The sequence below is a fragment of the Globicephala melas genome, chromosome 18, assembly GCF_963455315.2.
Source record: "Globicephala melas chromosome 18, mGloMel1.2, whole genome shotgun sequence".
Taxonomy (NCBI): Eukaryota; Metazoa; Chordata; class Mammalia; order Artiodactyla; family Delphinidae; genus Globicephala; species Globicephala melas.
Window position 1 is genome coordinate 44,159,417 of NC_083331.1, and position 19,936 is coordinate 44,179,352.

Consider the following 19,936-nt stretch of genomic DNA (forward strand, 5'->3'; position numbering starts at 1 on the left):
TTCCGTTAACATAAACACGAACGGTGACTAAGAATACATGGAAACTGCTGCATGCCGCCCTTTCTGCCCAGCTACGTAAGCAGGGCCTAAACTGGAGGCAAGTTCTCACGCTGAGTTTCCCTTCCGTTCTAGAGCTTGTCGGGCTAACCACCACCGCGGCCACGGAAGCATCGGGTTGAGACGGAGCAAACTCCTTTTCTTCCCAGAAGCATTTCGACAGGGCTTCCAGGCCTGTCAACAGCAGGGAACGTCAGGTAGCTTCGAGGCAGCATGAATGCAGCCTTCCAAATGGGAAAGAAAGGATAGTTCCAGCAGGCTCCCGTTTCCACGCGCACACTCAGCTTGCCTCCCTGTGGTTTCTAACCAGTCCAAAGAGACACACGTTACCCTGCGTTTGCTTCCCTGAACCAACTTCTCGAAGTAGGGTGCTCCGCATCAAGTGAACTGCCTCAACCAAGGAATGTCCTGGCTACGCCTCTGGGGCCTGTGGCTATTCAAAAGCCTGCAGGGCCACAGGAAGCACAGGACTTAAATCGCAGTAAGAAGGCAAGCCGACTTTCTCTTGGGGGCAGGGTGACTTCAGGCAGGAGGTCCTAGATGGAATGCGAGGCCGAGGGGTCTCCCGGGGCAGCTCAGGCTCGGGCAAGGCGTAAGACCGCAAAGGCATGTGAGACGTGCCACAAGTCTGCTCGTGATAGTGTGGGTTTGGTGGGGAAATGAATCTGCACCAGAAGAGAGTGCAGGACGTTTCCCTACACTGGGCGTAGGGAGCGCGGCTCCAAAGGGCTCCGGGCCTGGATGTTGCTTGGCAGACCTAGGGGTGCCGGGGAGTACTCTGTGTTCCAGCCTGGAACAGGGTGCCCCCGCGAGCCTCCCAGGTGTCCAGAAAACTCTACTGCCGTTAAAGACGCGCAGAGCAGAGGCTACGGCCTCATGGAAACTGCCGCACGGCTCCGCTTCTGCACCTCACGTCAGGGCCTTCCCTCCAGGCCTGTGCTCAATCTGGCTGTCCCGTTAGCGACACAGCATTGCAAGATGCTGACTTTCTCCTGGAGCACAGTGACTTCAGGTACGAGGCCCGCGAAGTAGGCAAAGCAGAGTGTTTCCTCACGGCAGCTCTCACAAGGGCGACGACAAATAGTTCCTGGGAGCTTCGGACTCACCAGGGATCTGGTCCTGCGGCTGTTTGAGGGCTCTGGAAACGTAGCTCTCCTCCAGGAACGTGCAGTGTGTTGCCCATCACTCGGCACGCACGGAGGGGCCTCCGAGGGTCAGAGCAATGGGCCTCGATGTTGCTCAGCCGGACCACGGCGTGGGGGTGTCTGGAGATCCTCAGTGACCCTGGAGGGAAATGGATGCACACCCGAGGGGCCTAGGAGTCCTCAAATGGGAAATTCCGTTAACATAAACCCGAACGGTGACTAAGAACTCATGGAAAGTGCTGCATGCCGCCCTTTCTGCCCGGCTACGTAGGCAGGGCCTAAACTGGAGGCAAGTTCTCACGCTGAGTTTCCCTTCCGTTCTAGAGCTTGTCGGGCTAACCACCACCGCGCCCACGGAAGCACCGGGTTGAGACGGAGCGAACTCATTTTCTTCCCAGAAGCATTTCGACAGGGCTTCCAGGCCTGTCAACAGCAGGGAACGTCAGGTAGCTTCGAGGCAGCATGAATGCAGCCTTCCAAATGGGAAAGAAAGGATAGTTCCAGCAGGCTCCCGTTTCCACGCGCACACTCAGCTTGCCTCCCTGTGGTTTCTAACCAGTCCAAAGAGACACACGTTACCCTGCGTTTGCTTCCCTGAACCAACTTCTCGAAGTAGGGTGCTCCGCATCAAGTGAACTGCCTCAACCAAGGAATGTCCTGGCTACGCCTCTGGGGCCTGCGGCTATTCAAAAGCCTGCAGGGCCACAGGAAGCACAGGGCTTAAATCGCAGTAAGAAGGCAAGCCGACTTTCTCTTGGGGGCAGTGTGACTTCAGGCAGGAGGTCCTAGATGGAATGCGAGGCCGAGGGGTCTCCCGGGGCAGCTCAGGCTAGGGCAAGGCGTAAGACCGCAAAGGCATGTGAGACGTGCCAGAAGTCTGATCGTGAAAGTTTGGGTTTGGTGGGGCAACGAATCTGCTCCAGAAGAGAGTGCAGGCCGTTTCCCTACACTGGGCGTAGGGAGCGCGGCTCCAAAGGGCTCCGGGCCTGGATGTTGCTTGGCAGACCTAGGGGTGCCGGGGAGTACTCTGTGTTCCAGCCTGGAACAGGGTGCCCCCGCGAGCCTCCCAGGTGTCCAGAAAACTCTACTGCCGTTAAAGACGCGCAGAGCAGAGGCTACGGCCTCATGGAAACTGCCGCACGGCTCCGCTTCTGCACCTCACGTCAGGGCCTTCCCTCCAGGCCTGTGCTCAATCTGGCTGTCCCGTTAGCGACACAGCATTGCAAGATGCTGACTTTCTCCTGGAGCACAGTGACTTCAGGTACGAGGCCCGCGAAGTAGGCAAAGCAGAGTGTTTCCTCACGGCAGCTCTCAGAAGGGCGACGACAAATAGTTCCTGGGAGCTTCGGGCTCACCAGGGATCTGGTCCTGCGGCTGTTTGAGGGCTCTGGAAACGTAGCTCTCCTCCAGGAACGTGCAGTGTGTTGCCCATCACTCGGCACGCACGGAGGGGCCTCCGAGGGGCAGAGCAATGGGCCTCGATGTTGCTCAGCCGGACCACGGCGTGGGGGTGTCTGGAGATCCTCAGTGACCCTGGAGGGAAATGGATGCACACCCGAGGGGCCTAGGAGTCCTCAAATGGGAAATTCCGTTAACATAAACCCGAACGGTGACTAAGAACACATGGAAACTGCTGCATGCCGCCCTTTCTGCCCGGCTACGTAGGCAGGGCCTAAACTGGAGGCAAGTTCTCACGCTGAGTTTCCCTTCCGTTCTAGAGCTTGTCGGGCTAACCACCACCGCGGCCACGGAAGCACCGGGTTGAGACGGAGCAAACTCCTTTTCTTCCCAGAAGCATTTCGACAGGGCTTCCAGGCCTGTCAACAGCAGGGAACGTCAGGTAGCTTCGAGGCAGCATGAATGCAGCCTTCCAAATGGGAAAGAAAGGATAGTTCCAGCAGGCTCCCGTTTCCACGCGCACACTCAGCTTGCCTCCCTGTGGTTTCTAACCAGTCCAAAGAGACACACGTTACCCTGCGTTTGCTTCCCTGAACCAACTTCTCGAAGTAGGGTGCTCCGCATCAAGTGAACTGCCTCAACCAAGCAATGCCCTGGCTACGCCTCTGGGGCCTGCGGCTATTCAAAAGCCTGCAGGGCCACAGGAAGCACAGGGCTTAAATCGCAGTAAGAAGGCAAGCCGACTTTCTCTTGGGGGCAGGGTGACTTCAGGCAGGAGGTCCTAGATGGAATGCGAGGCCGAGTGGTTTCCCGGGGCAGCTCAGGCTAGGGCAAGGCGTAAGACCGCAAAGGCATGTGAGACGTGCCACAAGTCTGCTCGTGAAAGTGTGGGTTTGGTGGGGAAACGAATCTGCTCCAGAAGAGAGTGCAGGCCGTTTCCCTACACTGGGCGTAGGGAGCGCGGCTCCAAAGGGCGCCGGGCCTGGATGTTGCTTGGCAGACCTAGGGGTGCCGGGGAGTACTCTGTGTTCCAGCCTGGAACAGGGTGCCCCCGCGAGCCTCCCAGGTGTCCAGAAAACTCTACTGCCGTTAAAGACGCGCAGAGCAGAGGCTACGGCCTCATGGAAACTGCCGCACGGCTCCGCTTCTGCACCTCACGTCAGGGCCTTCCCTCCAGGCCTGTGCTCAATCTGGCTGTCCCGTTAGCGACACAGCATTGCAAGATGCTGACTTTCTCCTGGAGCACAGTGACTTCAGGTACGAGGCCCGCGAAGTAGGCAAAGCAGAGTGTTTCCTCACGGCAGCTCTCACAAGGGCGACGACAAATAGTTCCTGGGAGCTTCGGACTCACCAGGGATCTGGTCCTGCGGCTGTTTGAGGGCTCTGGAAACGTAGCTCTCCTCCAGGAACGTGCAGTGTGTTGCCCATCACTCGGCACGCACGGAGGGGCCTCCGAGGGGCAGAGCAATGGGCCTCGATGTTGCTCAGCCGGACCATGGCGTGGGGGTGTCTGGAGATCCTCAGTGACCCTGGAGGGAAATGGATGCACACCCGAGGGGCCTAGGAGTCCTCAAATGGGAAATTCCGTTAACATAAACCCGAACGGTGACTAAGAACACATGGAAACTGCTGCATGCCGCCCTTTCTGCCCGGCTCCGTAGGCAGGGCCTAAACTGGAGGCAAGTTCTCACGCTGAGTTTCCTTTCCGTTCTAGAGCTTGTCGGGCTAACCACCACCGCGCCCACGGAAGCACCGGGTTGAGACGGAGCGAACTCCTTTTCTTCCCAGAAGCATTTCGACAGGGCTTCCAGGCCTGTCAACAGCAGGGAACGTCAGGTAGCTTCGAGGCAGCATGAATGCAGCCTTCCAAATGGGAAAGAAAGGATAGTTCCAGCAGGCTCCCGTTTCCACGCGCACACTCAGCTTGCCTCCCTGTGGTTTCTAACCAGTCCAAAGAGACACACGTTACCCTGCGTTTGCTTCCCTGAACCAACTTCTCGAAGTAGGGTGCTCCGCATCAAGTGAACTGCCTCAACCAAGCAATGCCCTGGCTACGCCTCTGGGGCCTGTGGCTATTCAAAAGCCTGCAGGGCCACAGGAAGCACAGGGCTTAAATCGCAGTAAGAAGGCAAGCCGACTTTCTCTTGGGGGCAGGGTGACTTCAGGCAGGAGGTCCTAGATGGAATGCGAGGCCGAGTGGTTTCCCGGGGCAGCTCAGGCTAGGGCAAGGCGTAAGACCGCAAAGACATGTGAGACGTGCCACAAGTCTGCTCGTGAAAGTGTGGGTTTGGTGGGGAAACGAATCTGCTCCAGAAGAGAGTGCAGGCCGTTTCCCTACACTGGGCGTAGGGAGCGCGGCTCCAAAGGGCTCCGGGCCTGGATGTTGCTTGGCAGACCTAGGGGTGCCGGGGAGTACTCTGTGTTCCAGCCTGGAACAGGGTGCCCCCGCGAGCCTCCCAGGTGTCCAGAAAACTCTACTGCCGTTAAAGACGCGCAGAGCAGAGGCTACGGCCTCATGGAAACTGCCGCACGGCTCCGCTTCTGCACCTCACGTCAGGGCCTTCCCTCCAGGCCTGTGCTCAATCTGGCTGTCCCGTTAGCGACACAGCATTGCAAGATGCTGACTTTCTCCTCGAGCACAGTGACTTCAGGTACGAGGCCCGCGAAGTAGGCAAAGCAGAGTGTTTCCTCACGGCAGCTCTCACAAGGGCGACGACAAATAGTTCCTGGGAGCTTCGGGCTCACCAGGGATCTGGTCCTGCGGCTGTTTGAGGGCTCTGGAAACGTAGCTCTCCTCCAGGAACGTGCAGTGTGTTGCCCATCACTCGGCACGCACGGAGGGGCCTCCGAGGGGCAGAGCAATGGGCCTCGATGTTGCTCAGCCGGACCACGGCGTGGGGGTGTCTGGAGATCCTCAGTGACCCTGGAGGGAAATGGATGCACACCCGAGGGGCCTAGGAGTCCTCAAATGGGAAATTCCGTTAACATAAACCCGAACGGTGACTAAGAACTCATGGAAAGTGCTGCATGCCGCCCTTTCTGCCCGGCTACGTAGGCAGGGCCTAAACTGGAGGCAAGTTCTCACGCTGAGTTTCCCTTCCGTTCTAGAGCTTGTCGGGCTAACCACCACCGCGCCCACGGAAGCACCGGGTTGAGACGGAGCAAACTCCTTTTCTTCCCAGAAGCATTTCGACAGGGCTTCCAGGCCTGTCAACAGCAGGGAACGTCAGGTAGCTTCGAGGCAGCATGAATGCAGCCTTCCAAATGGGAAAGAAAGGATAGTTCCAGCAGGCTCCCGTTTCCACGCGCACACTCAGCTTGCCTCCCTGTGGTTTCTAACCAGTCCAAAGAGACACACGTTACCCTGCGTTTGCTTCCCTGAACCAACTTCTCGAAGTAGGGTGCTCCGCATCAAGTGAACTGCCTCAACCAAGGAATGTCCTGGCTACGCCTCTGGGGCCTGCGGCTATTCAAAAGCCTGCAGGGCCACAGGAAGCACAGGGCTTAAATCGCAGTAAGAAGGCAAGCCGACTTTCTCTTGGGGGCAGGGTGACTTCAGGCAGGAGGTCCTAGATGGAATGCGAGGCCGAGGGGTCTCCCGGGGCAGCTCAGGCTAGGGCAAGGCGTAAGACCGCTAAGGCATTTGAGACGTGCCAGAAGTCTGCTCGTGAAAGTGTGGGTTTGGTGGGGCAACGAATCTGCTCCAGAAGAGAGTGCAGGCCGTTTCCCTACACTGGGCGTAGGGAGCGCGGCTCCAAAGGGCTCCGGGCCTGGATGTTGCTTGGCAGACCTAGGGGTGCCGGGGAGTACTCTGTGTTCCAGCCTGGAACAGGGTGCCCCCGCGAGCCTCCCAGGTGTCCAGAAAACTCTACTGCCGTTAAAGACGCGCAGAGCAGAGGCTACGGCCTCATGGAAACTGCCGTACGGCTCCGCTTCTGCACCTCACGTCAGGGCCTTCCCTCCAGGCCTGTGCTCAATCTGGCTGTCCCGTTAGCGATACAGCATTGCAAGATGCTGACATTCTCCTCGAGCACAGTGACTTCAGGTACGAGGCCCGCGAAGTAGGCAAAGCAGAGTGTTTCCTCACGGCAGCTCTCAGAAGGGCGACGACAAATAGTTCCTGGGAGCTTCGGGGTCACCAGGGATCTGGTCCTGCGGCTGTTTGAGGGCTCTGGAAACGTAGCTCTCTTCCAGGAACGTGCAGTGTGTTGCCCATCACTCGGCACGCACGGAGGGGCCTCCGAGGGGCAGAGCAATGGGCCTCGATGTTGCTCAGCCGGACCACGGCGTGGGGGTGTCTGGAGATCCTCAGTGACCCTGGAGGGAAATGGATGCACACCCGAGGGGCCTAGGAGTCCTCAAATGGGAAATTCCGTTAACATAAACCCGAACGGTGACTAAGAACACATGGAAACTGCTGCATGCCGCCCTTTCTGCCCGGCTCCGTAGGCAGGGCCTAAACTGGAGGCAAGTTCTCACGCTGAGTTTCCTTTCCGTTCTAGAGCTTGTCGGGCTAACCACCACCGCGCCCACGGAAGCACCGGGTTGAGACGGAGCAAACTCCTTTTCTTCCCAGAAGCATTTCGACAGGGCTTCCAGGCCTGTCAACAGCAGGGAACGTCAGGTAGCTTCGAGGCAGCATGAATGCAGCCTTCCAAATGGGAAAGAAAGGATAGTTCCAGCAGGCTCCCGTTTCCACGCGCACACTCAGCTTGCCTCCCTGTGGTTTCTAACCAGTCCAAAGAGACACACGTTACCCTGCGTTTGCTTCCCTGAACCAACTTCTCGAAGTAGGGTGCTCCGCATCAAGTGAACTGCCTCAACCAAGCAATGCCCTGGCTACGCCTCTGGGGCCTGTGGCTATTCAAAAGCCTGCAGGGCCACAGGAAGCACAGGGCTTAAATCGCAGTAAGAAGGCAAGCCGACTTTCTCTTGGGGGCAGGGTGACTTCAGGCAGGAGGTCCTAGATGGAATGCGAGGCCGAGTGGTTTCCCGGGGCAGCTCAGGCTAGGGCAAGGCGTAAGACCGCAAAGACATGTGAGACGTGCCACAAGTCTGCTCGTGAAAGTGTGGGTTTGGTGGGGAAACGAATCTGCTCCAGAAGAGAGTGCAGGCCGTTTCCCTACACTGGGCGTAGGGAGCGCGGCTCCAAAGGGCTCCGGGCCTGGATGTTGCTTGGCAGACCTAGGGGTGCCGGGGAGTACTCTGTGTTCCAGCCTGGAACAGGGTGCCCCCGCGAGCCTCCCAGGTGTCCAGAAAACTCTACTGCCGTTAAAGACGCGCAGAGCAGAGGCTACGGCCTCATGGAAACTGCCGCACGGCTCCGCTTCTGCACCTCACGTCAGGGCCTTCCCTCCAGGCCTGTGCTCAATCTGGCTGTCCCGTTAGCGACACAGCATTGCAAGATGCTGACTTTCTCCTCGAGCACAGTGACTTCAGGTACGAGGCCCGCGAAGTAGGCAAAGCAGAGTGTTTCCTCACGGCAGCTCTCACAAGGGCGACGACAAATAGTTCCTGGGAGCTTCGGGCTCACCAGGGATCTGGTCCTGCGGCTGTTTGAGGGCTCTGGAAACGTAGCTCTCCTCCAGGAACGTGCAGTGTGTTGCCCATCACTCGGCACGCACGGAGGGGCCTCCGAGGGGCAGAGCAATGGGCCTCGATGTTGCTCAGCCGGACCACGGCGTGGGGGTGTCTGGAGATCCTCAGTGACCCTGGAGGGAAATGGATGCACACCCGAGGGGCCTAGGAGTCCTCAAATGGGAAATTCCGTTAACATAAACCCGAACGGTGACTAAGAACTCATGGAAAGTGCTGCATGCCGCCCTTTCTGCCCGGCTACGTAGGCAGGGCCTAAACTGGAGGCAAGTTCTCACGCTGAGTTTCCCTTCCGTTCTAGAGCTTGTCGGGCTAACCACCACCGCGCCCACGGAAGCACCGGGTTGAGACGGAGCAAACTCATTTTCTTCCCAGAAGCATTTCGACAGGGCTTCCAGGCCTGTCAACAGCAGGGAACGTCAGGTAGCTTCGAGGCAGCATGAATGCAGCCTTCCAAATGGGAAAGAAAGGATAGTTCCAGCAGGCTCCCGTTTCCACGCGCACACTCAGCTTGCCTCCCTGTGGTTTCTAACCAGTCCAAAGAGACACACGTTACCCTGCGTTTGCTTCCCTGAACCAACTTCTCGAAGTAGGGTGCTCCGCATCAAGTGAACTGCGTCAACCAAGGAATGTCCTGGCTACGCCTCTGGGGCCTGCGGCTATTCAAAAGCCTGCAGGGCCACAGGAAGCACAGGGCTTAAATCGCAGTAAGAAGGCAAGCCGACTTTCTCTTGGGGGCAGGGTGACTTCAGGCAGGAGGTCCTAGATGGAATGCGAGGCCGAGGGGTCTCCCGGGGCAGCTCAGGCTAGGGCAAGGCGTAAGACCGCTAAGGCATTTGAGACGTGCCAGAAGTCTGCTCGTGAAAGTGTGGGTTTGGTGGGGCAACGAATCTGCTCCAGAAGAGAGTGCAGGCCGTTTCCCTACACTGGGCGTAGGGAGCGCGGCTCCAAAGGGCTCCGGGCCTGGATGTTGCTTGGCAGACCTAGGGGTGCCGGGGAGTACTCTGTGTTCCAGCCTGGAACAGGGTGCCCCCGCGAGCCTCCCAGGTGTCCAGAAAACTCTACTGCCGTTAAAGACGCGCAGAGCAGAGGCTACGGCCTCATGGAAACTGCCGTACGGCTCCGCTTCTGCACCTCACGTCAGGGCCTTCCCTCCAGGCCTGTGCTCAATCTGGCTGTCCCGTTAGCGATACAGCATTGCAAGATGCTGACATTCTCCTCGAGCACAGTGACTTCAGGTACGAGGCCCGCGAAGTAGGCAAAGCAGAGTGTTTCCTCACGGCAGCTCTCAGAAGGGCGACGACAAATAGTTCCTGGGAGCTTCGGGGTCACCAGGGATCTGGTCCTGCGGCTGTTTGAGGGCTCTGGAAACGTAGCTCTCTTCCAGGAACGTGCAGTGTGTTGCCCATCACTCGGCACGCACGGAGGGGCCTCCGAGGGGCAGAGCAATGGGCCTCGATGTTGCTCAGCCGGACCACGGCGTGGGGGTGTCTGGAGATCCTCAGTGACCCTGGAGGGAAATGGATGCACACCCGAGGGGCCTAGGAGTCCTCAAATGGGAAATTCCATTAACATAAACACGAACGGTGACTAAGAATACATGGAAACTGCTGCATGCCGCCCTTTCTGCCCAGCTACGTAAGCAGGGCCTAAACTGGAGGCAAGTTCTCACGCTGAGTTTCCCTTCCGTTCTAGAGCTTGTCGGGCTAACCACCACCGCGGCCACGGAAGCATCGGGTTGAGACGGAGCAAACTCCTTTTCTTCCCAGAAGCATTTCGACAGGGCTTCCAGGCCTGTCAACAGCAGGGAACGTCAGGTAGCTTCGAGGCAGCATGAATGCAGCCTTCCAAATGGGAAAGAAAGGATAGTTCCAGCAGGCTCCCGTTTCCACGCGCACACTCAGCTTGCCTCCCTGTGGTTTCTAACCAGTCCAAAGAGACACACGTTACCCTGCGTTTGCTTCCCTGAACCAACTTCTCGAAGTAGGGTGCTCCGCATCAAGTGAACTGCCTCAACCAAGGAATGTCCTGGCTACGCCTCTGGGGCCTGTGGCTATTCAAAAGCCTGCAGGGCCACAGGAAGCACAGGACTTAAATCGCAGTAAGAAGGCAAGCCGACTTTCTCTTGGGGGCAGGGTGACTTCAGGCAGGAGGTCCTAGATGGAATGCGAGGCCGAGGGGTCTCCCGGGGCAGCTCAGGCTCGGGCAAGGCGTAAGACCGCAAAGGCATGTGAGACGTGCCACAAGTCTGCTCGTGATAGTGTGGGTTTGGTGGGGAAATGAATCTGCACCAGAAGAGAGTGCAGGACGTTTCCCTACACTGGGCGTAGGGAGCGCGGCTCCAAAGGGCTCCGGGCCTGGATGTTGCTTGGCAGACCTAGGGGTGCCGGGGAGTACTCTGTGTTCCAGCCTGGAACAGGGTGCCCCCGCGAGCCTCCCAGGTGTCCAGAAAACTCTACTGCCGTTAAAGACGCGCAGAGCAGAGGCTACGGCCTCATGGAAACTGCCGCACGGCTCCGCTTCTGCACCTCACGTCAGGGCCTTCCCTCCAGGCCTGTGCTCAATCTGGCTGTCCCGTTAGCGACACAGCATTGCAAGATGCTGACTTTCTCCTGGAGCACAGTGACTTCAGGTACGAGGCCCGCGAAGTAGGCAAAGCAGAGTGTTTCCTCACGGCAGCTCTCACAAGGGCGACGACAAATAGTTCCTGGGAGCTTCGGACTCACCAGGGATCTGGTCCTGCGGCTGTTTGAGGGCTCTGGAAACGTAGCTCTCCTCCAGGAACGTGCAGTGTGTTGCCCATCACTCGGCACGCACGGAGGGGCCTCCGAGGGTCAGAGCAATGGGCCTCGATGTTGCTCAGCCGGACCACGGCGTGGGGGTGTCTGGAGATCCTCAGTGACCCTGGAGGGAAATGGATGCACACCCGAGGGGCCTAGGAGTCCTCAAATGGGAAATTCCGTTAACATAAACCCGAACGGTGACTAAGAACTCATGGAAAGTGCTGCATGCCGCCCTTTCTGCCCGGCTACGTAGGCAGGGCCTAAACTGGAGGCAAGTTCTCACGCTGAGTTTCCCTTCCGTTCTAGAGCTTGTCGGGCTAACCACCACCGCGCCCACGGAAGCACCGGGTTGAGACGGAGCAAACTCATTTTCTTCCCAGAAGCATTTCGACAGGGCTTCCAGGCCTGTCAACAGCAGGGAACGTCAGGTAGCTTCGAGGCAGCATGAATGCAGCCTTCCAAATGGGAAAGAAAGGATAGTTCCAGCAGGCTCCCGTTTCCACGCGCACACTCAGCTTGCCTCCCTGTGGTTTCTAACCAGTCCAAAGAGACACACGTTACCCTGCGTTTGCTTCCCTGAACCAACTTCTCGAAGTAGGGTGCTCCGCATCAAGTGAACTGCCTCAACCAAGGAATGTCCTGGCTACGCCTCTGGGGCCTGCGGCTATTCAAAAGCCTGCAGGGCCACAGGAAGCACAGGGCTTAAATCGCAGTAAGAAGGCAAGCCGACTTTCTCTTGGGGGCAGTGTGACTTCAGGCAGGAGGTCCTAGATGGAATGCGAGGCCGAGGGGTCTCCCGGGGCAGCTCAGGCTAGGGCAAGGCGTAAGACCGCAAAGGCATGTGAGACGTGCCACAAGTCTGCTCGTGATAGTGTGGGTTTGGTGGGGAAACGAATCTGCTCCAGAAGAGAGTACAGGCCGTTTCCCTACACTGGGCGTAGGGAGCGCATCTCCAAAGGGCTCCGGGCCTGGATGTTGCTTGGCAGACCTAGGGGTGCCGGGGAGTACTCTGTGTTCCAGCCTGGAACAGGGTGCCCCCGCGAGCCTCCCAGGTGTCCAGAAAACTCTACTGCCGTTAAAGACGCGCAGAGCAGAGGCTACGGCCTCATGGAAACTGCCGCACGGCTCCGCTTCTGCACCTCACGTCAGGGCCTTCCCTCCAGGCCTGTGCTCAATCTGGCTGTCCCGTTAGCGACACAGCATTGCAAGATGCTGACTTTCTCCTGGAGCACAGTGACTTCAGGTACGAGGCCCGCGAAGTAGGCAAAGCAGAGTGTTTTCTCACGGCAGCTCTCACAAGGGCGACGACAAATAGTTCCTGGGAGCTTCGGGCTCACCAGGGATCTGGTCCTGCGGCTGTTTGAGGGCTCTGGAAACGTAGCTCTCCTCCAGGAACGTGCAGTGTGTTGCCCATCACTCGGCACGCACGGAGGGGCCTCCGAGGGGCAGAGCAATGGGCCTCGATGTTGCTCAGCCGGACCACGGCGTGGGGGTGTCTGGAGGTCCTCAGTGACCCTGGAGGGAAAAAGATGCACACCCGAGGGGCCTAGGAGTCCTCAAATGGGAAATTCCGTTAACATAAACCCGAACGGTGACTAAGAACTCATGGAAAGTGCTGCATGCCGCCCTTTCTGCCCGGCTACGTAGGCAGGGCCTAAACTGGAGGCAAGTTCTCACGCTGAGTTTCCCTTCCGTTCTAGAGCTTGTCGGGCTAACCACCACCGCGGCCACGGAAGCACCGGGTTGAGACGGAGCAAACTCATTTTCTTCCCAGAAGCATTTCGACAGGGCTTCCAGGCCTGTCAACAGCAGGGAACGTCAGGTAGCTTCGAGGCAGCATGAATGCAGCCTTCCAAATGGGAAAGAAAGGATAGTTCCAGCAGGCTCCCGTTTCCACGCACACACTCAGCTTGCCTCCCTGTGGTTTCTAACCAGTCCAAAGAGACACACGTTACCCTGCGTTTGCTTCCCTGAACCAACTTCTCGAAGTAGGGTGCTCCGCATCAAGTGAACTGCCTCAACCAAGGAATGTCCTGGCTACGCCTCTGGGGCCTGCGGCTATTCAAAAGCCTGCAGGGCCACAGGAAGCACAGGGCTTAAATCGCAGTAAGAAGGCAAGCCGACTTTCTCTTGGGGGCAGTGTGACTTCAGGCAGGAGGTCCTAGATGGAATGCGAGGCCGAGGGGTCTCCCGGGGCAGCTCAGGCTAGGGCAAGGCGTAAGACCGCAAAGGCATGTGAGACGTGCCACAAGTCTGCTCGTGATAGTGTGGGTTTGGTGGGGAAACGAATCTGCTCCAGAAGAGAGTACAGGCCGTTTCCCTACACTGGGCGTAGGGAGCGCATCTCCAAAGGGCTCCGGGCCTGGATGTTGCTTGGCAGACCTAGGGGTGCCGGGGAGTACTCTGTGTTCCAGCCTGGAACAGGGTGCCCCCGCGAGCCTCCCAGGTGTCCAGAAAACTCTACTGCCGTTAAAGACGCGCAGAGCAGAGGCTACGGCCTCATGGAAACTGCCGCACGGCTCCGCTTCTGCACCTCACGTCAGGGCCTTCCCTCCAGGCCTGTGCTCAATCTGGCTGTCCCGTTAGCGACACAGCATTGCAAGATGCTGACTTTCTCCTGGAGCACAGTGACTTCAGGTACGAGGCCCGCGAAGTAGGCAAAGCAGAGTGTTTCCTCACGGCAGCTCTCACAAGGGCGACGACAAATAGTTCCTGGGAGCTTCGGGCTCACCAGGGATCTGGTCCTGCGGCTGTTTGAGGGCTCTGGAAACGTAGCTCTCCTCCAGGAACGTGCAGTGTGTTGCCCATCACTCGGCACGCACGGAGGGGCCTCCGAGGGGCAGAGCAATGGGCCTCGATGTTGCTCAGCCGGACCACGGCGTGGGGGTGTCTGGAGATCCTCAGTGACCCTGGAGGGAAATGGATGCACACCCGAGGGGCCTAGGAGTCCTCAAATGGGAAATTCCGTTAACATAAACCCGAACGGTGACTAAGAACACATGGAAACTGCTGCATGCCGCCCTTTCTGCCCGGCTACGTAGGCAGGGCCTAAACTGGAGGCAAGTTCTCACGCTGAGTTTCCCTTCCGTTCTAGAGCTTGTCGGGCTAACCACCACCGCGGCCACGGAAGCACCGGGTTGAGACGGAGCAAACTCCTTTTCTTCCCAGAAGCATTTCGACAGGGCTTCCAGGCCTGTCAACAGCAGGGAACGTCAGGTAGCTTCGAGGCAGCATGAATGCAGCCTTCCAAATGGGAAAGAAAGGATAGTTCCAGCAGGCTCCCGTTTCCACGCGCACACTCAGCTTGCCTCCCTGTGGTTTCTAACCAGTCCAAAGAGACACACGTTACCCTGCGTTTGCTTCCCTGAACCAACTTCTCGAAGTAGGGTGCTCCGCATCAAGTGAACTGCCTCAACCAAGCAATGCCCTGGCTACGCCTCTGGGGCCTGCGGCTATTCAAAAGCCTGCAGGGCCACAGGAAGCACAGGGCTTAAATCGCAGTAAGAAGGCAAGCCGACTTTCTCTTGGGGGCAGGGTGACTTCAGGCAGGAGGTCCTAGATGGAATGCGAGGCCGAGTGGTTTCCCGGGGCAGCTCAGGCTAGGGCAAGGCGTAAGACCGCAAAGGCATGTGAGACGTGCCACAAGTCTGCTCGTGAAAGTGTGGGTTTGGTGGGGAAACGAATCTGCTCCAGAAGAGAGTGCAGGCCGTTTCCCTACACTGGGCGTAGGGAGCGCGGCTCCAAAGGGCGCCGGGCCTGGATGTTGCTTGGCAGACCTAGGGGTGCCGGGGAGTACTCTGTGTTCCAGCCTGGAACAGGGTGCCCCCGCGAGCCTCCCAGGTGTCCAGAAAACTCTACTGCCGTTAAAGACGCGCAGAGCAGAGGCTACGGCCTCATGGAAACTGCCGCACGGCTCCGCTTCTGCACCTCACGTCAGGGCCTTCCCTCCAGGCCTGTGCTCAATCTGGCTGTCCCGTTAGCGACACAGCATTGCAAGATGCTGACTTTCTCCTGGAGCACAGTGACTTCAGGTACGAGGCCCGCGAAGTAGGCAAAGCAGAGTGTTTCCTCACGGCAGCTCTCACAAGGGCGACGACAAATAGTTCCTGGGAGCTTCGGACTCACCAGGGATCTGGTCCTGCGGCTGTTTGAGGGCTCTGGAAACGTAGCTCTCCTCCAGGAACGTGCAGTGTGTTGCCCATCACTCGGCACGCACGGAGGGGCCTCCGAGGGGCAGAGCAATGGGCCTCGATATTGCTCAGCCGGACCATGGCGTGGGGGTGTCTGGAGATCCTCAGTGACCCTGGAGGGAAATGGATGCACACCCGAGGGGCCTAGGAGTCCTCAAATGGGAAATTCCGTTAACATAAACCCGAACGGTGACTAAGAACACATGGAAACTGCTGCATGCCGCCCTTTCTGCCCGGCTCCGTAGGCAGGGCCTAAACTGGAGGCAAGTTCTCACGCTGAGTTTCCTTTCCGTTCTAGAGCTTGTCGGGCTAACCACCACCGCGGCCACGGAAGCACCGGGTTGAGACGGAGCAAACTCCTTTTCTTCCCAGAAGCATTTCGACAGGGCTTCCAGGCCTGTCAACAGCAGGGAACGTCAGGTAGCTTCGAGGCAGCATGAATGCAGCCTTCCAAATGGGAAAGAAAGGATAGTTCCAGCAGGCTCCCGTTTCCACGCGCACACTCAGCTTGCCTCCCTGTGGTTTCTAACCAGTCCAAAGAGACACACGTTACCCTGCGTTTGCTTCCCTGAACCAACTTCTCGAAGTAGGGTGCTCCGCATCAAGTGAACTGCCTCAACCAAGCAATGCCCTGGCTACGCCTCTGGGGCCTGTGGCTATTCAAAAGCCTGCAGGGCCACAGGAAGCACAGGGCTTAAATCGCAGTAAGAAGGCAAGCCGACTTTCTCTTGGGGGCAGGGTGACTTCAGGCAGGAGGTCCTAGATGGAATGCGAGGCCGAGTGGTTTCCCGGGGCAGCTCAGGCTAGGGCAAGGCGTAAGACCGCAAAGACATGTGAGACGTGCCACAAGTCTGCTCGTGAAAGTGTGGGTTTGGTGGGGAAACGAATCTGCTCCAGAAGAGAGTGCAGGCCGTTTCCCTACACTGGGCGTAGGGAGCGCGGCTCCAAAGGGCTCCGGGCCTGGATGTTGCTTGGCAGACCTAGGGGTGCCGGGGAGTACTCTGTGTTCCAGCCTGGAACAGGGTGCCCCCGCGAGCCTCCCAGGTGTCCAGAAAACTCTACTGCCGTTAAAGACGCGCAGAGCAGAGGCTACGGCCTCATGGAAACTGCCGCACGGCTCCGCTTCTGCACCTCACGTCAGGGCCTTCCCTCCAGGCCTGTGCTCAATCTGGCTGTCCCGTTAGCGACACAGCATTGCAAGATGCTGACTTTCTCCTGGAGCACAGTGACTTCAGGTACGAGGCCCGCGAAGTAGGCAAAGCAGAGTGTTTCCTCACGGCAGCTCTCACAAGGGCGACGACAAATAGTTCCTGGGAGCTTCGGGCTCACCAGGGATCTGGTCCTGCGGCTGTTTGAGGGCTCTGGAAACGTAGCTCTCCTCCAGGAACGTGCAGTGTGTTGCCCATCACTCGGCACGCACGGAGGGGCCTCCGAGGGGCAGAGCAATGGGCCTCGATGTTGCTCAGCCGGACCACGGCGTGGGGGTGTCTGGAGATCCTCAGTGACCCTGGAGGGAAATGGATGCACACCCGAGGGGCCTAGGAGTCCTCAAATGGGAAATTCCGTTAACATAAACCCGAACGGTGACAAAGAATACATGGAAACTGCTGCATGCCGCCCTTTCTGCCCGGCTACGTAGGCAGGGCCTAAACTGGAGGCAAGTTCTCACGCTGAGTTTCCCTTCCGTTCTAGAGCTTGTCGGGCTAACCACCACCGCGGCCACGGAAGCATCGGGTTGAGACGGAGCAAACTCCTTTTCTTCCCAGAAGCATTTCGACAGGGCTTCCAGGCCTGTCAACAGCAGGGAACGTCAGGTAGCTTCGAGGCAGCATGAATGCAGCCTTCCAAATGGGAAAGAAAGGATAGTTCCAGCAGGCTCCCGTTTCCACGCGCACACTCAGCTTGCCTCCCTGTGGTTTCTAACCAGTCCAAAGAGACACACGTTACCCTGCGTTTGCTTCCCTGAATCAACTTCTCGAAGTAGGGTGCTCCGCATCAAGTGAACTGCCTCAACCAAGGAATGTCCTGGCTACGCCTCTGGGGCCTGCGGCTATTCAAAAGCCTGCAGGGCCACAGGAAGCACAGGGCTTAAATCGCAGTAAGAAGGCAAGCCGACTTTCTCTTGGGGGCAGGGTGACTTCAGGCAGGAGGTCCTAGATGGAATGCGAGGCCGAGGGGTCTCCCGGGGCAGCTCAGGCTAGGGCAAGGCGTAAGACCGCAAAGGCATGTGAGACGTGCCACAAGTCTGCTCGTGATAGTGTGGGTTTGGTGGGGAAACGAATCTGCTCCAGAAGAGAGTACAGGCCGTTTCCCTACACTGGGCGTAGGGAGCGCATCTCCAAAGGGCTCCGGGCCTGGATGTTGCTTGGCAGACCTAGGGGTGCCGGGGAGTACTCTGTGTTCCAGCCTGGAACAGGGTGCCCCCGCGAGCCTCCCAGGTGTCCAGAAAACTCTACTGCCGTTAAAGACGCGCAGAGCAGAGGCTACGGCCTCATGGAAACTGCCGCACGGCTCCGCTTCTGCACCTCACGTCAGGGCCTTCCCTCCAGGCCTGTGCTCAATCTGGCTGTCCCGTTAGCGACACAGCATTGCAAGATGCTGACTTTCTCCTGGAGCACAGTGACTTCAGGTACGAGGCCCGCGAAGTAGGCAAAGCAGAGTGTTTTCTCACGGCAGCTCTCACAAGGGCGACGACAAATAGTTCCTGGGAGCTTCGGGCTCACCAGGGATCTGGTCCTGCGGCTGTTTGAGGGCTCTGGAAACGTAGCTCTCCTCCAGGAACGTGCAGTGTGTTGCCCATCACTCGGCACGCACGGAGGGGCCTCCGAGGGGCAGAGCAATGGGCCTCGATGTTGCTCAGCCGGACCACGGCGTGGGGGTGTCTGGAGGTCCTCAGTGACCCTGGAGGGAAAAAGATGCACACCCGAGGGGCCTAGGAGTCCTCAAATGGGAAATTCCGTTAACATAAACCCGAACGGTGACTAAGAACTCATGGAAAGTGCTGCATGCCGCCCCTTCTGCCCGGCTACGTAGGCAGGGCCTAAACTGGAGGCAAGTTCTCACGCTGAGTTTCCCTTCCGTTCTAGAGCTTGTCGGGCTAACCACCACCGCGGCCACGGAATCACCGGGTTGAGACGGAGCAAACTCATTTTCTTCCCAGAAGCATTTCGACAGGGCTTCCAGGCCTGTCAACAGCAGGGAACGTCAGGTAGCTTCGAGGCAGCATGAATGCAGCCTTCCAAATGGGAAAGAAAGGATAGTTCCAGCAGGCTCCCGTTTCCACGCACACACTCAGCTTGCCTCCCTGTGGTTTCTAACCAGTCCAAAGAGACACGCGTTACCCTGCGTTTGCTTCCCTGAACCAACTTCTCGAAGTAGGGTGCTCCGCATCAAGTGAACTGCCTCAACCAAGGAATGTCCTGGCTACGCCTCTGGTGCCTGTGGCTATTCAAAAGCCTGCAGGACCACAGGAAGCACAGGACTTAAATCGCAGTAAGAAAGCAAGCCGACTTTCTCTTGGGGGCAGGGTGACTTCAGGCAGGAGGTCCTAGATGGAATGCGAGGCCGAGGGGTCTCCCGGGGCAGCTCAGGCTAGGGCAAGGCGTAAGACCGCAAAGGCATGTGAGACGTGCCAGAAGTCTGCTCGTGAAAGTTTGGGTTTGGTGGGGCAACGAATCTGCTCCAGAAGAGAGTGCAGGCCGTTTCCCTACACTCGGCGTAGGGAGCGCGGCTCCAAAGGGCTCCGGGCCTGGATGTTGCTTGGCAGACCTAGGGGTGCCGGGGAGTACTCTGTGTTCCAGCCTGGAACAGGGTGCCCCCGCGAGCCTCCCAGGTGTCCAGAAAACTCTACTGCCGTTAAAGACGCGCAGAGCAGAGGCTACGGCCTCATGGAAACTGCCGCACGGCTCCGCTTCTGCACCTCACGTCAGGGCCTTCCCTCCAGGCCTGTGCTCAATCTGGCTGTCCCGTTAGCGACACAGCATTGCAAGATGCTGACTTTCTCCTGGAGCACAGTGACTTCAGGTACGAGGCCCGCGAAGTAGGCAAAGCAGAGGGTTTCCTCACGGCAGCTCTCAGAAGGGCGACGACAAATAGTTCCTGGGAGCTTCGGGCTCACCAGGGATCTGGTCCTGCGGCTGTTTGAGGGCTCTGGAAACGTAGCTCTCCTCCAGGAACGTGCAGTGTGTTGCCCATCACTCGGCACGCACGGAGGGGCCTCCGAGGGGCAGAGCAATGGGCCTCGATGTTGCTCAGCCGGACCACGGCGTGGGGGTGTCTGGAGATCCTCAGTGACCCTGGAGGGAAATGGATGCACACCCGAGGGGCCTAGGAGTCCTCAAATGGGAAATTCCGTTAACATAAACCCGAACGGTGACTAAGAACACATGGAAACTGCTGCATGCCGCCCTTTCTGCCCGGCTACGTAGGCAGGGCCTAAACTGGAGGCAAGTTCTCACGCTGAGTTTCCCTTCCGTTCTAGAGCTTGTCGGGCTAACCACCACCGCGGCCACGGAAGCACCGGGTTGAGACGGAGCAAACTCCTTTTCTTCCCAGAAGCATTTCGACAGGGCTTCCAGGCCTGTCAACAGCAGGGAACGTCAGGTAGCTTCGAGGCAGCATGAATGCAGCCTTCCAAATGGGAAAGAAAGGATAGTTCCAGCAGGCTCCCGTTTCCACGCGCACACTCAGCTTGCCTCCCTGTGGTTTCTAACCAGTCCAAAGAGACACACGTTACCCTGCGTTTGCTTCCCTGAACCAACTTCTCGAA